This window comes from Ceratosolen solmsi, unplaced genomic scaffold, assembly GCF_000503995.2.
Source record: "Ceratosolen solmsi marchali unplaced genomic scaffold, CerSol_1.0 scaffold14, whole genome shotgun sequence".
In the NCBI taxonomy this organism is placed as follows: Eukaryota; Metazoa; Arthropoda; class Insecta; order Hymenoptera; family Agaonidae; genus Ceratosolen; species Ceratosolen solmsi.
In genome coordinates this window covers 9,298,264-9,309,250 of record NW_011948420.1, presented here as the reverse complement: position 1 = coordinate 9,309,250, position 10,987 = coordinate 9,298,264, and the positions used below count along the sequence as shown (strand labels likewise).

The following is a 10,987-nucleotide window of genomic DNA, read 5'->3' as shown; positions in this document are numbered from 1 at the left end:
TAGCGACGAGTCCCCGTCGCTGGCAGGCGGCTGCACCCGAGGCTCGATCTGCCTCACTCGCGAATCCAGGCGAATTCCTTTCCTCGGCGCTGATGATTCGCGCAGGAAATCGATTAGCATCTAAGGCAGACGTTGCAGTTGAGGCAAACTCGCACACACACACACGCGCGCGCGTACACACTTACACTTGAGGCTTATAAGTCGCACGTGACAAATGGAGTGGAGGCCGTTTAAGGCTCGTCGCCACGTTCGAGCGACCTGTTGTCCCTGTGAACAACGAGGCTGGCAATGTGGATCGCGACTCTGCCTCTCTTGAGGCCATTTGCATAGATAAGCGAGCCCTCGGAGGCGTTCATCGGGCCTAAAACGATGGATTTTGCGCAATTGTCGCGATTGCGAGACCATTGCTACGGTCCGAGGCGGCTAAGAGCGATCGCTTGTAGGACGATTGGAAAGCGACGAATTTATCGACTTCGTTTCTTGCTACGAGATATCGATACACAACTTCGTTCTTCGTAGCCTCGACTCATTTGCTTTTGAGCTTCCATCTTCCTGAGTGATGGTCCGTCACTTCATACGCGTGAGGTCGTGTATGCCTGGGGCGGTTTTTAAATTTTTCAATTTATTTATATTCAAGTTGGATATGTACGAAGCAAAATTTTTAGAAGAGAGAACATTCGAGCGAGCCAAGAACTAATAATTCGTGCTAAGAATAATGGAAAAATGAGGAAAATAATTTGAAAATAATACATAATGTTTAAATATCCATTTTCCCACCTTCCAACTTCGTTTAATTAACTTTCGCCCTCACTTTACTCAAGGAATATCATTGCGCTATATTGCAAAATATTTTTTTATGTATCTGAGAGTAGCATAATTAAATCTCTTTTCACAATGTTGATTGCTTTAATTTTTCGTATATACGGATTTTACAAAGTTTTTGTAATTTTTCATAATTACAATTAAGTAATTTAGCTCTATAGAATTAATTTCTTGATTCACGAGTGTGGCAATTTAAAATGAAAGTGGATGTTGAAAGTGGTAAGTGAAAAAATTATTTCACTTACACAGCACTTTGAATTCTAAAAACATTAAAAACTTCTAGTTATAGGTTTTTCAATAAATCAATTAAATCTAAATATTTCTATCTATTTTAATAATCATGATTATACATTATTTATATTTTACAAGAAGTTGAATAAGCAATTTTTTTTTTCTAAACTAGAGCTAATTAATTTTAAAGCTTCGAATTAGGTTCGCGATCATGACTTTTATTTAGTATAATTTAATTTTCAGTGATATTATATCTCACCTGATTATCACATTCGTGTAGATAAGTTTGGAAAGCAATGGTACTGAATTTGTTTATATTTCATGAATTTCATTAGTTCAGTACGACATAGGCAATGTCGTTTACTTCATTTTTATCCTTCTTCCGTCAACACGAGCAAGTGGTTTTTATACAATAATTATTCACATTACAGAAGAGATAGTAATTGTTTTTTTTTTCTCAAAAAAAAAATATATATATATATATATATACAAAATTCATTATTCAATTGGTTTCTTTAGTATAAGATAAATGTAATAGATAATATCATAAATATTTATAAATAAAACGATCTATGTAACGGATAACTCAGCAAGAAAGAAAGTAAATATTAATGTGCTGTACATTTAATTTTTTTGATAAATAAATTTAACGTGCAAGTTATATTTATGCTTTTATTATTTTTTTTAATTATACATCATATGAAATCTAATTATTTAATGAGTTTTTTCTTTCATTTATTAATAATTTAGATTTTTTTGGCAATTAAAAATTTAAAATGACTTAGTAATATAGTATTTATATTAAATAAATCAAAAGTAAAAAAATCTAAAAAGATTGATAAGTATAATTCATTAGATTTCAAAAACTTGAAACTTTGTATGTCATCGGGTAACGAGGGATAAAAACTAGGAAATAAATTTATAAGAAATCAATAAGGAACAACATAATGTAATTGCAGTTGTTAATACCGTAGGAATATAAAAAGAATCACAAGAATTTTGCAGTCTTTTATATACGTTTGGCGTACACGCAAGTCGGTAACAATGGTTTTCAGAGGCTTACCGTTCGAGTTGTACTATCAATTCCAACATTTATAAATGGCATAGGAAATATCCATAAGTCGGTCTGTCCAACGAAAGTGAAAATATCAATGATAGATTTATTGGAAGAAAAATCGCGAAAGAATCGAGTTATCTTCATATATATATAAAAATAAAAAAAAAAACCCAAAACAAGAATTCTCTTATGTGGGTAAATAGGAAATTATTATCCATTCGATGTAATTATTGAATATTTATGTTTCAATTGCGTAAGTAATTATCGATCGTTGAATAAATAAAAAGATTATAATTGGTAGTAGTAGGTGGTTTTCAGCTTTTATCAAAACAGTAGGCGTATAATTAGATGACGAGACAATAATCACGAGAGATTGCCGAGTATCGAGTATCATTTTAATTTTACGGTAACAATGAGCCACGTCAATGCGTGGGTTTTAAATGTATGTAATATTAGGAATTATCAGATGATTTGTTTTATCGAACTTATATTAATTAAGATAAATAAATAATAAAAAGAAAGATAGAAAAAACAAGTATTGGAATGTATGTGATATTAAAATTTGCGTGGCATCTGCACTATGATAATTCACCATCACATCGAAGTGTCAATTAATACGGAATTTAGCGGTTATGATTGTCTGTATTGTACTAGTATTGTATGAAATTTTAAGACATTCTTGCAATTAAAAGTCGTAAAGTGCAAGACTTTGAATTACTCATACGTCGTATCATGTATCGTTGATAATTTTTGCTAATTGCTTTAACCAGCCGGAATTTTACAAACCATCTACGATTGAAAAATCGCATTACCGCGACTTTTCAAATCCATTAGACTAACGAAGTGTAATGACAGTGCGACGAATAAATGCCGTCTTACATTGTTCCTTTAAAGCGCATAATTTTTCATGGTCTGCCTCGCCTCTAATCCGTACGCATTAAAGACAATGCATTTTGAAAAGGTCCTTAAGGCTCGCAGCTCAACGTAGAAAACACCGGCGAAAGCAGAAGAAGTGCGTGCTTTGGTGTATCAATCGTGGCGTTGGTGGTGGTGGGGAGGGGCGCCAAGAAAAGAGACAATAGGCGATAATATGGGTTTGCGCTTGACTCGATGGTATAAGTTTTCACGTACGATCGTAGGTAACAGGCATTCTCCGAGCATGCGAGCACCTCGGGCATAAAGAGAAAGAGAGAGAGAGACAGAGAGACAGAGAGAGAGAGAGAGAGAGAGAGAGAGAGAGAGAGAGAGATGGACGGACGCGTGCAAGTAGTTCGCGTGTCGCGGGCATTGTTTCCGTTCGCTCTCGTGTGCACAGCGACTGCGTGGCCGTTCATTTTCATTTTCGACACGTGGGCGGATTTCGCGGGGGCTCTCCAGGACTCTCCCCCCCCCCCCCGAATCACCAAACCACCAAAGTCTCGCTCTTGGGAATCTAAGCGTTGCGACGTAGCCGGAAGTGAAGGATAGTTTGTTCTGTCATCTGCAAGCCACTCACGCGTACAAACGGAGTTTCGAGACCGGAGCTTCCGAGTCATCTAATTGTTTTGGAGGTCGAAAGTTCCGTGGCCCAGTTTCATTTACGTTCGTGTAACGCAAGCTTTTGCGGATATTACCAAGAGCTTTCTACTTTACAGTCTTGTATCGTGGATCGCGAGGCCACGAGGATCCGCATAACTTTATCCGATCTTTTGAAGAATTAACATTGTAGTCGACTATACAATTGTACTTAGTCACGAATCGCTTATGGTTCTTATAGTTAGACATTCTCGATAATTATCTCTCGTAATGATCAATCTTTACGGTGATTACTCTTTAAAAATTTGTTCCCTTTAAAAAAAAAAAAAAGAAGAAAAAAACCAATAACAATTGTCGATGCTATTTAAAAGAGAATTAGCAGAAGTTGGCGAGTACGGGGAAAGCTCGACATTTGTAGTTTATAAATTCGATATATCATTGATCGAAATTTCTTTGACAATGAAAAACCATTGCAATTTGCCAGCATAGTTTTGCCAATGGTCTTTCGGTACGATGATTGAGTTTCAAATAATGGCCGGAAACTCACGAAAGATTAGTTAACGAGCAGATAATACATATTAGGCATAAGATATTTCGAAAATGACGTTTATAAGGATAACGAGCAAAAAAAAAAACAAAAATAAAAAAAAAAATAAAAAAAAATAGCGAACGATCCCAGAAATTATCAATGAAAATCGATTAATATCGTCGAATGAAATAGCCATTACTCGTAAGAAGAAAGATATGGCACGGAAGGATGTAACGGAAGCAATTAATGTAAACCTCACTCGGATTGCTGCTGCTTCTTACAGCACATAAAATCACAGCGCATCGCCGATTACAGAAATCGTTGGTGCACAAACTACTTCTTGGTCAAAAGTTGTGAGATAACGAGCGATGAGCAATCGAGAGCAGCAAAGAAATATTACTCGAACAAACACGTGCCACTGAGTTTCTCGGATTTCTCCTCGATGATGGGGGCAAACCTGCGCTTACGCCACAACATAATGGATCGACTCTACGCGTTCATTATCAATCGCGTTCGTGATTGCCATACCGATTGGCCACTCGCGTGCGCGCGATCCATATGATAAGAGGGGCCCTAATAGCCCTACTCGCGCTATAAGAGTTCCAGCGGCCTAATTGCACCTAGATTTTTTGCCTTAAACTGCCTTAAACTCCTTGTTTTCTTACCTTTAATTGCCTGTGAAAAACTCAGTAACATTATTTTCCCTTGTGATGTCGCTCTTGCAGCCCGGAAGCCCATTTTATCCCCTTTCATGGCTTATCGAAATCTGATTAAGAATGCCAATATTGTGCAATTAATGACGCGTGCGCTATTAACTATTTGTGCTATATGCTTTTTGCCGACATTTTTTTAAGCCGAATTACTGTTTCTAATAATATGCATTACGATGCTGCCATCAACCAATCACTCAAAATTTACAAAATCGGCCGACTATAATCTACGTGTGCCAGTTGTTATTATATATTTCATCCCTAATTTATTATACGTCGACATCAAAATTTATTCTAATTATTACAATTTGTTTTAGAGTACAATCTTATCGTAGAATATTCAAAGCTCTTAGAAATTCGCTAGATGTTATTTTACGCCGTTATTTAGTTATTTAAGCATTGAAACATTGGCAGGTCATATTATTAATTAAACCGCAAACTAGTTTTGGGATGGAAAGAAAATAGTCTATTTATATACAATGCTTATTATAATTACATCAACATCGGTTTATCGTCTACTTATGATCGTCGCGGAATGTGAAATACGGTGAATTAACAAAAGAATTTAATACTCAATAATTATATTATATTACCACTAAAGCTAAACGAATAAAAATGTGAGAATATAAGAAATAAATATATAAAATGTTTAACATTATTACAAACGTATAAATTAGTTTGCTGAATATTTGCTTAAAGTATAAATTAAATATTATTCACCCGATTGATATTAAAAATGTAATTTGTAATTGGAATAAATAATTAATCATCATTTATTTTTATAAATGTGGCTGTTGTGGATAAAAATAGCTTATATGTTTCATAATCGATTTTACTCCGGATAAAATGTTGACGGTAGCAAATGTAAAATATCATTAATTAAAATAACAAAAATTTCTAAAAAGAATATTAAGAATTATAATTACATTTATGTATAAATTATAATGTTCATAATGTTCTTTATTCACAATTATTCACTCAAGATAAGCAAGCTTTTAAGTTATTTATGAAATATTAATTTATTTAATGTCAAATGTAGTGATGTGTTGTAATATCAAAAATTTAAATATACACGATTAGGTATTTATACCTGTCATATTACATTTTTTAATCTAATCTATTGATATTTGATAAATTTGAAAAATCTTAGCAAATTTGGATTTAGTTTGCTCAAAATATTTCATGATTTGTTGAGAAAATTCTGGCATTTTCATCAACTAATAGTATATATCATCATAAAGACGTTTAATGTCGTTATTAAGAAATTCAAAATTTCTTTCAATCTATTCTAATATTGCAATTATTTTATTTCATTAAAATTACTTCATCCATAGCAAATTAGCATGAAGAACATTTTTTTTTTACTATTATATTTATTTAGGATTTTTATCATGATTAACCTTATCATCTTACTGTTTTCAGTCGCTATTATATCCATCCATACTCTTATTAAAAATAATGTAAATAAATAATTAATTACTAAATTATGTTTCATTGGCAATAATGCAAACGCAATTAATGCCAACAACGATTATCAAGTTTTCATTTTCTATACTGGCATAACGAATGGGAAAGATTAATAGATTTAAACGCAAATATATAACAAATAATCAGTTGCAATACACGAATTAGTACGATTGAAGTAAATTACCAAGAAACGAAACGTTTAATTATCAATTGGAAAGCATAGCAACAATTGTGTGGATATACAGAAATTTTTTTCCACGATTTACGTTAATTATTTTGACAACACATGCGAGACGTTTATTACATCCCCCTTATTATACAGAAAATTGATTTATCGAATCCCATATTACTAAAGAATACGCGACAAACTAATTAATTATCTTTTAGAAATTTGGACTACAATTGGCATCTGCTTAAAAGTACTTTGACTTTTAACTAACAGTTTGATAATAAAAAGAAAAATTCTTATTTTTAAAAATTAAAATTTATTTAATTTATACCACAATATATATATATATATATATATATATACATATTATTAATCGTGCATTAAAAAATTATATTATCAAATGTACCGAAATAAATTTATAAATATTTTTATTAATATATATTAGTTATTTTTACATCTTGGAAAAAAATTTACATCCGTTTCTGTCATAATATGCAATTGTTACATTAATTAAGCAAATAGCTTTATAAGTATTACGAATGAAGTGTTATAAATAAATGATCAGTAAACACATATAATTTTTTAATATTATTAATTATTTCCACCCGAGCAAAATTTAGAATATATTTTTTCTATATTGCCAAAACACGTGAAACATAATTCATAATATTTTTCATCTGCTATTATATTTATGCAAAGCTAATGAATGTATAAAAATAATAAATGAACAATAAGGAATTCACATTAGAAGTGCGATAAAAAAAATTATTATTGTCAAAATATTTTATCCCATCTTTTGAATTAATACTTAAATATTTTTAATATAATTAGAAAATCATTAACTTACCTTGAATTTTTTGCACGAAAATTTTTTTTTAATTAGCATAAGGTATTAATTAGATACTTAATAGGTAAAAAGTATTTATTTTTGTGATACTTTAATGTCTGTAGAATATAATAATTTAATGTATAAACTGAATATATTTACGGCCAATGAGAAATAAAGAAAAATTGTAGGTGTATGTTTAACAGACGAACATACAATTTCTATTCTAGATTCATCAAGGACTTATATACTGATGATCCACAGAGCAATTCCATCCTGTTACTATAACCTATAAATTTGAGCGATTCTATCAACTAATATTAATAATAAATGATTTATTTAATATTTTTATTGCAAATAATTCGAAAAAATAAAGTGTTTGAGCGACATATAGGGATGAAAATAATTTCTTTTATATATTTCCGATTTGGCAATCACGTAAGGAAAACGAAATATTGACATGGTATCCTTCACTATATTTAATCAATTGCTTATACTCCTTAATAAATTAAAAAGGTCTTTGAACGAAAATATTAATTTTTAAGGATTTATAAAAAGATGAAATAATAAATTGTCAATATGTGCACGTAGAATGATTCTATTTTTAAAATGTTATTATCAACTGGTTAAATGCCACTATATCTAATAAAGTAAAAAAAGTTTTTTTATATCGTTAAATATGAATAGTTAATAACTGTGCAAGAGATATAAATTTCACGGTCTATTGGTACAAATAGATATTACGACAGCCTTTCACGCACAATGATGTAAATTTACGTAATAAGGAAAAGGTAAACCATTTTCAAATCATTGAATTTAAAAGTACTATTTTGTTTGTTTGTTTGCGTTGTGCTGGTGTGTGCGCGCGCGTGTGTGTAGATGGTAGCATCTCTATTGTCCGTAATCATTTATTGTGGAAGGAATAACGGAGAGTTTACACAACATCCTCAACTTGGAGAGGCGGTAGCCGCAATAGAGCAGCGAGATAGGCCCTTGGGACTTTCGCATTAGAAATCGAATTAATAAATAACTGGCAATTAAGGCGATACGATAGGTAAATGGACTCGTTAAATGTGAGTCAACGACAAGAAAGTACGTCTCGAGCCACGGCGCTCGCAAAGCCCAAGGTCGTTTGATGGATACCTTCCTCCCGCTCTCCGAATATTGCGATGTTTATTCTCCAATCCGATGTAGTTCAGGAATTTATCGAGAACAAGCGTTCACGGTATCAAGCCCCATCAGAATGGGTCCTCCGGGTGCAGGATCGTTAATTTTCGTACCACTCATCCGGGCTCTTGCGACGTTGGACACGCGTCAGCGACCTCGCCACGCTCTCTCGCTTCCTCCTACGCGAGCGCGTGCCTTCGTGTCGGGCTTTTCTATGGCGTCGCGGCTCGGCCGCCGAGGCTTTTCCTTTTTCAAGGTGTCGATGAAATTAGTACGCGAGGCGAGACCGATCCGAGCGGGCTTTGAGCGCTGCGTACCCTCGCTCATCTCAATTTGTTCGCGTAACTCCGGGAGCCGATAAGCGCAGTTCCTGACAAAGTTGAAGCCGCCCGAGTTTTCTTGTCACGATTGTCACTTGGCTCTTGGCCGGCAACCTCACGCATGATTTATGGAAGTAGAAGCAACGGTGGAAGGTTGGTGTGTTTGCGAAGCCTGGCTAGACATTTAAATTTAATGGCGACTGCGTTTAGATAGTTTGAAGCGGTATGGCAGTTTTCGAAAAACTATCCTCACGCTTTATGTTATCCAATTATCATTAACAACGTTTACTCGCTATATAACAGAGGTACGAATAATTCTTTATTTAGAGCAATGTCCGAATGTACGATTCTTTAAATTGTGAATATAAATTGTTGATATATAAGGAGCATAAAATACAGTTTCCTGATTAAAAACTTATGTCTACGTTAATATATATATACATATACAGATATATTTAGTAATATATTGTGTCATACATTATTGTTTATTTTGTTTTTTAATAAAGTTCTCTAATATAGCATAATGCATGTTAATAAATTACGATAAAATAATTTAATAATAATATCGGTAAATCTATTGTAATGGTAAAAGTAATTTCTATTATTCAAATAATATTTATTATTTGAAATTTTATGTGTAAGTATTTGCTGCCTGAATTTCTCGCAATATGAGATTTGTACGAATAAGTTAGTAGATGTCAACAATAATATAGCACAAACACATTCTATTTAACGTTAATTCAATCCTTACTATATATTTATAAGATTAATAATAATAACAACAATAACAAATAATAATAATGATGATGATAATGATGATGATGATGATGATGATGATGATGATGATGATGATGATAAATTAATTATAATGAACGATAATGATAATTATAAACGATACGATAATGCATTGATTTAAGAAATGACTGTATATACATATATACGTCGATAAAAGTTGTAAATAAGTGGTTTTTAATTTAATAAAGAGTTTTATTTTAAAATTAGTACCTGCCATCCTGAATGCAATTACTAGAGATTTGTTGAATTCAAGTACATATAGATTAAAATTCGAATTTATTACATACATAAACTTTAAAAACGCAACCAGTTTACTACCTTTAATATAATATTCACAATTATTTTAATTTAGCATAATATGATTTACAATTTTCAATATTTTTTTTTTTTTTTTTTTTTTTTTCCACTCATTCGGGAGTAGGACGAATTTATAGAAAATTTATACAAGAAGTAATAACAACAAATGAATTTAAGGCACAATTACATGATTTTGAGAAGAACAGGTCATTTTCGTCGAAGCTCTGAATTTCGTTCCAAAATTTCGGCCTCTTTCGTTCGTTTGAACAAATGCGCGCGCGCATTCATAATCACATTAATTCGCAATTTGTATACTTTTGTTTTCGTTTAATATAAATTTATTTATTCACCAATTACGAAAAATGTTCCTTTCGGAATTAACCGATAAAATAATTTATCAATCGTCAGTTAAATGTAAATATAAAATTAGGAGGATCTGAATTGTGCAATTGTGTCAGCTCCTTAACAACAACGGTTTAAAAAACTTGTTTTTGAAAAAAAATAAAATAAAATTATTAATTGTTATAAAAAAAAAAAAAAAGCATTAATGTTAAATAAATAAGCTTTGGTATATTAAATAAATAAAATTAAATTTAAAATTACAATCGAACTTTCCGCTAAATAAAATGCCAACCTTTTATTCACGGTTAACAATAATTAAACCAAAGTATTTGATTTTCGATTTGGCCAATTAGATTAGCAAGGAAAGAGAACACTTGATCGATGACAGCATCCACGCAAAATATTGAATATATTTCAGTGAGATGTCACAACGCGCGTGCTACACACTTTTGTACAGTCAAAATTTGTAAAATAAACAAAGTAACTCGCACATAACGTTCAAACGCAACCGTCAAAAGTCTGCAACATGGAAATTACGAGGGGACAGTGCCAATTTCAGAGTTTGGCCCAAGCGGGCGTAAACAAACGTCACAATTACGTCGCATCGTCAATTCATGCGACAATGGTCGGGACAGCTGATTGGGATAGGACGGTGGGGGCTTGGGTGGAAGGGGGCTGGGTGGCTTGGTGGACTTGCGGAGGTTTTTTTTTTGCGGGGGGGGGGGGGGGGGGGGGGGAGA

General features: G+C 32.5%; 1 protein-coding gene across 3 annotated transcripts in view; it reads left to right on the top strand.

Annotated features, from left to right (window-relative positions):
• Positions 1-10,987, top strand: part of LOC105361069 (uncharacterized) — a 42,513-nt gene that overhangs the window by 14,484 nt on the left and 17,042 nt on the right. The window contains exon 1 of one of the 3 annotated variants that reach the window (XM_011498166.1): positions 8,637-9,118. The exons of the other annotated variants lie outside the window; for them this stretch is intronic. The gene's annotated coding sequence lies outside the window, so the exon portion shown is untranslated. Of the gene's footprint in view, positions 1-8,636; positions 9,119-10,987 lie in introns of those variants that run through there. 3 annotated transcript variants of the gene reach the window in all.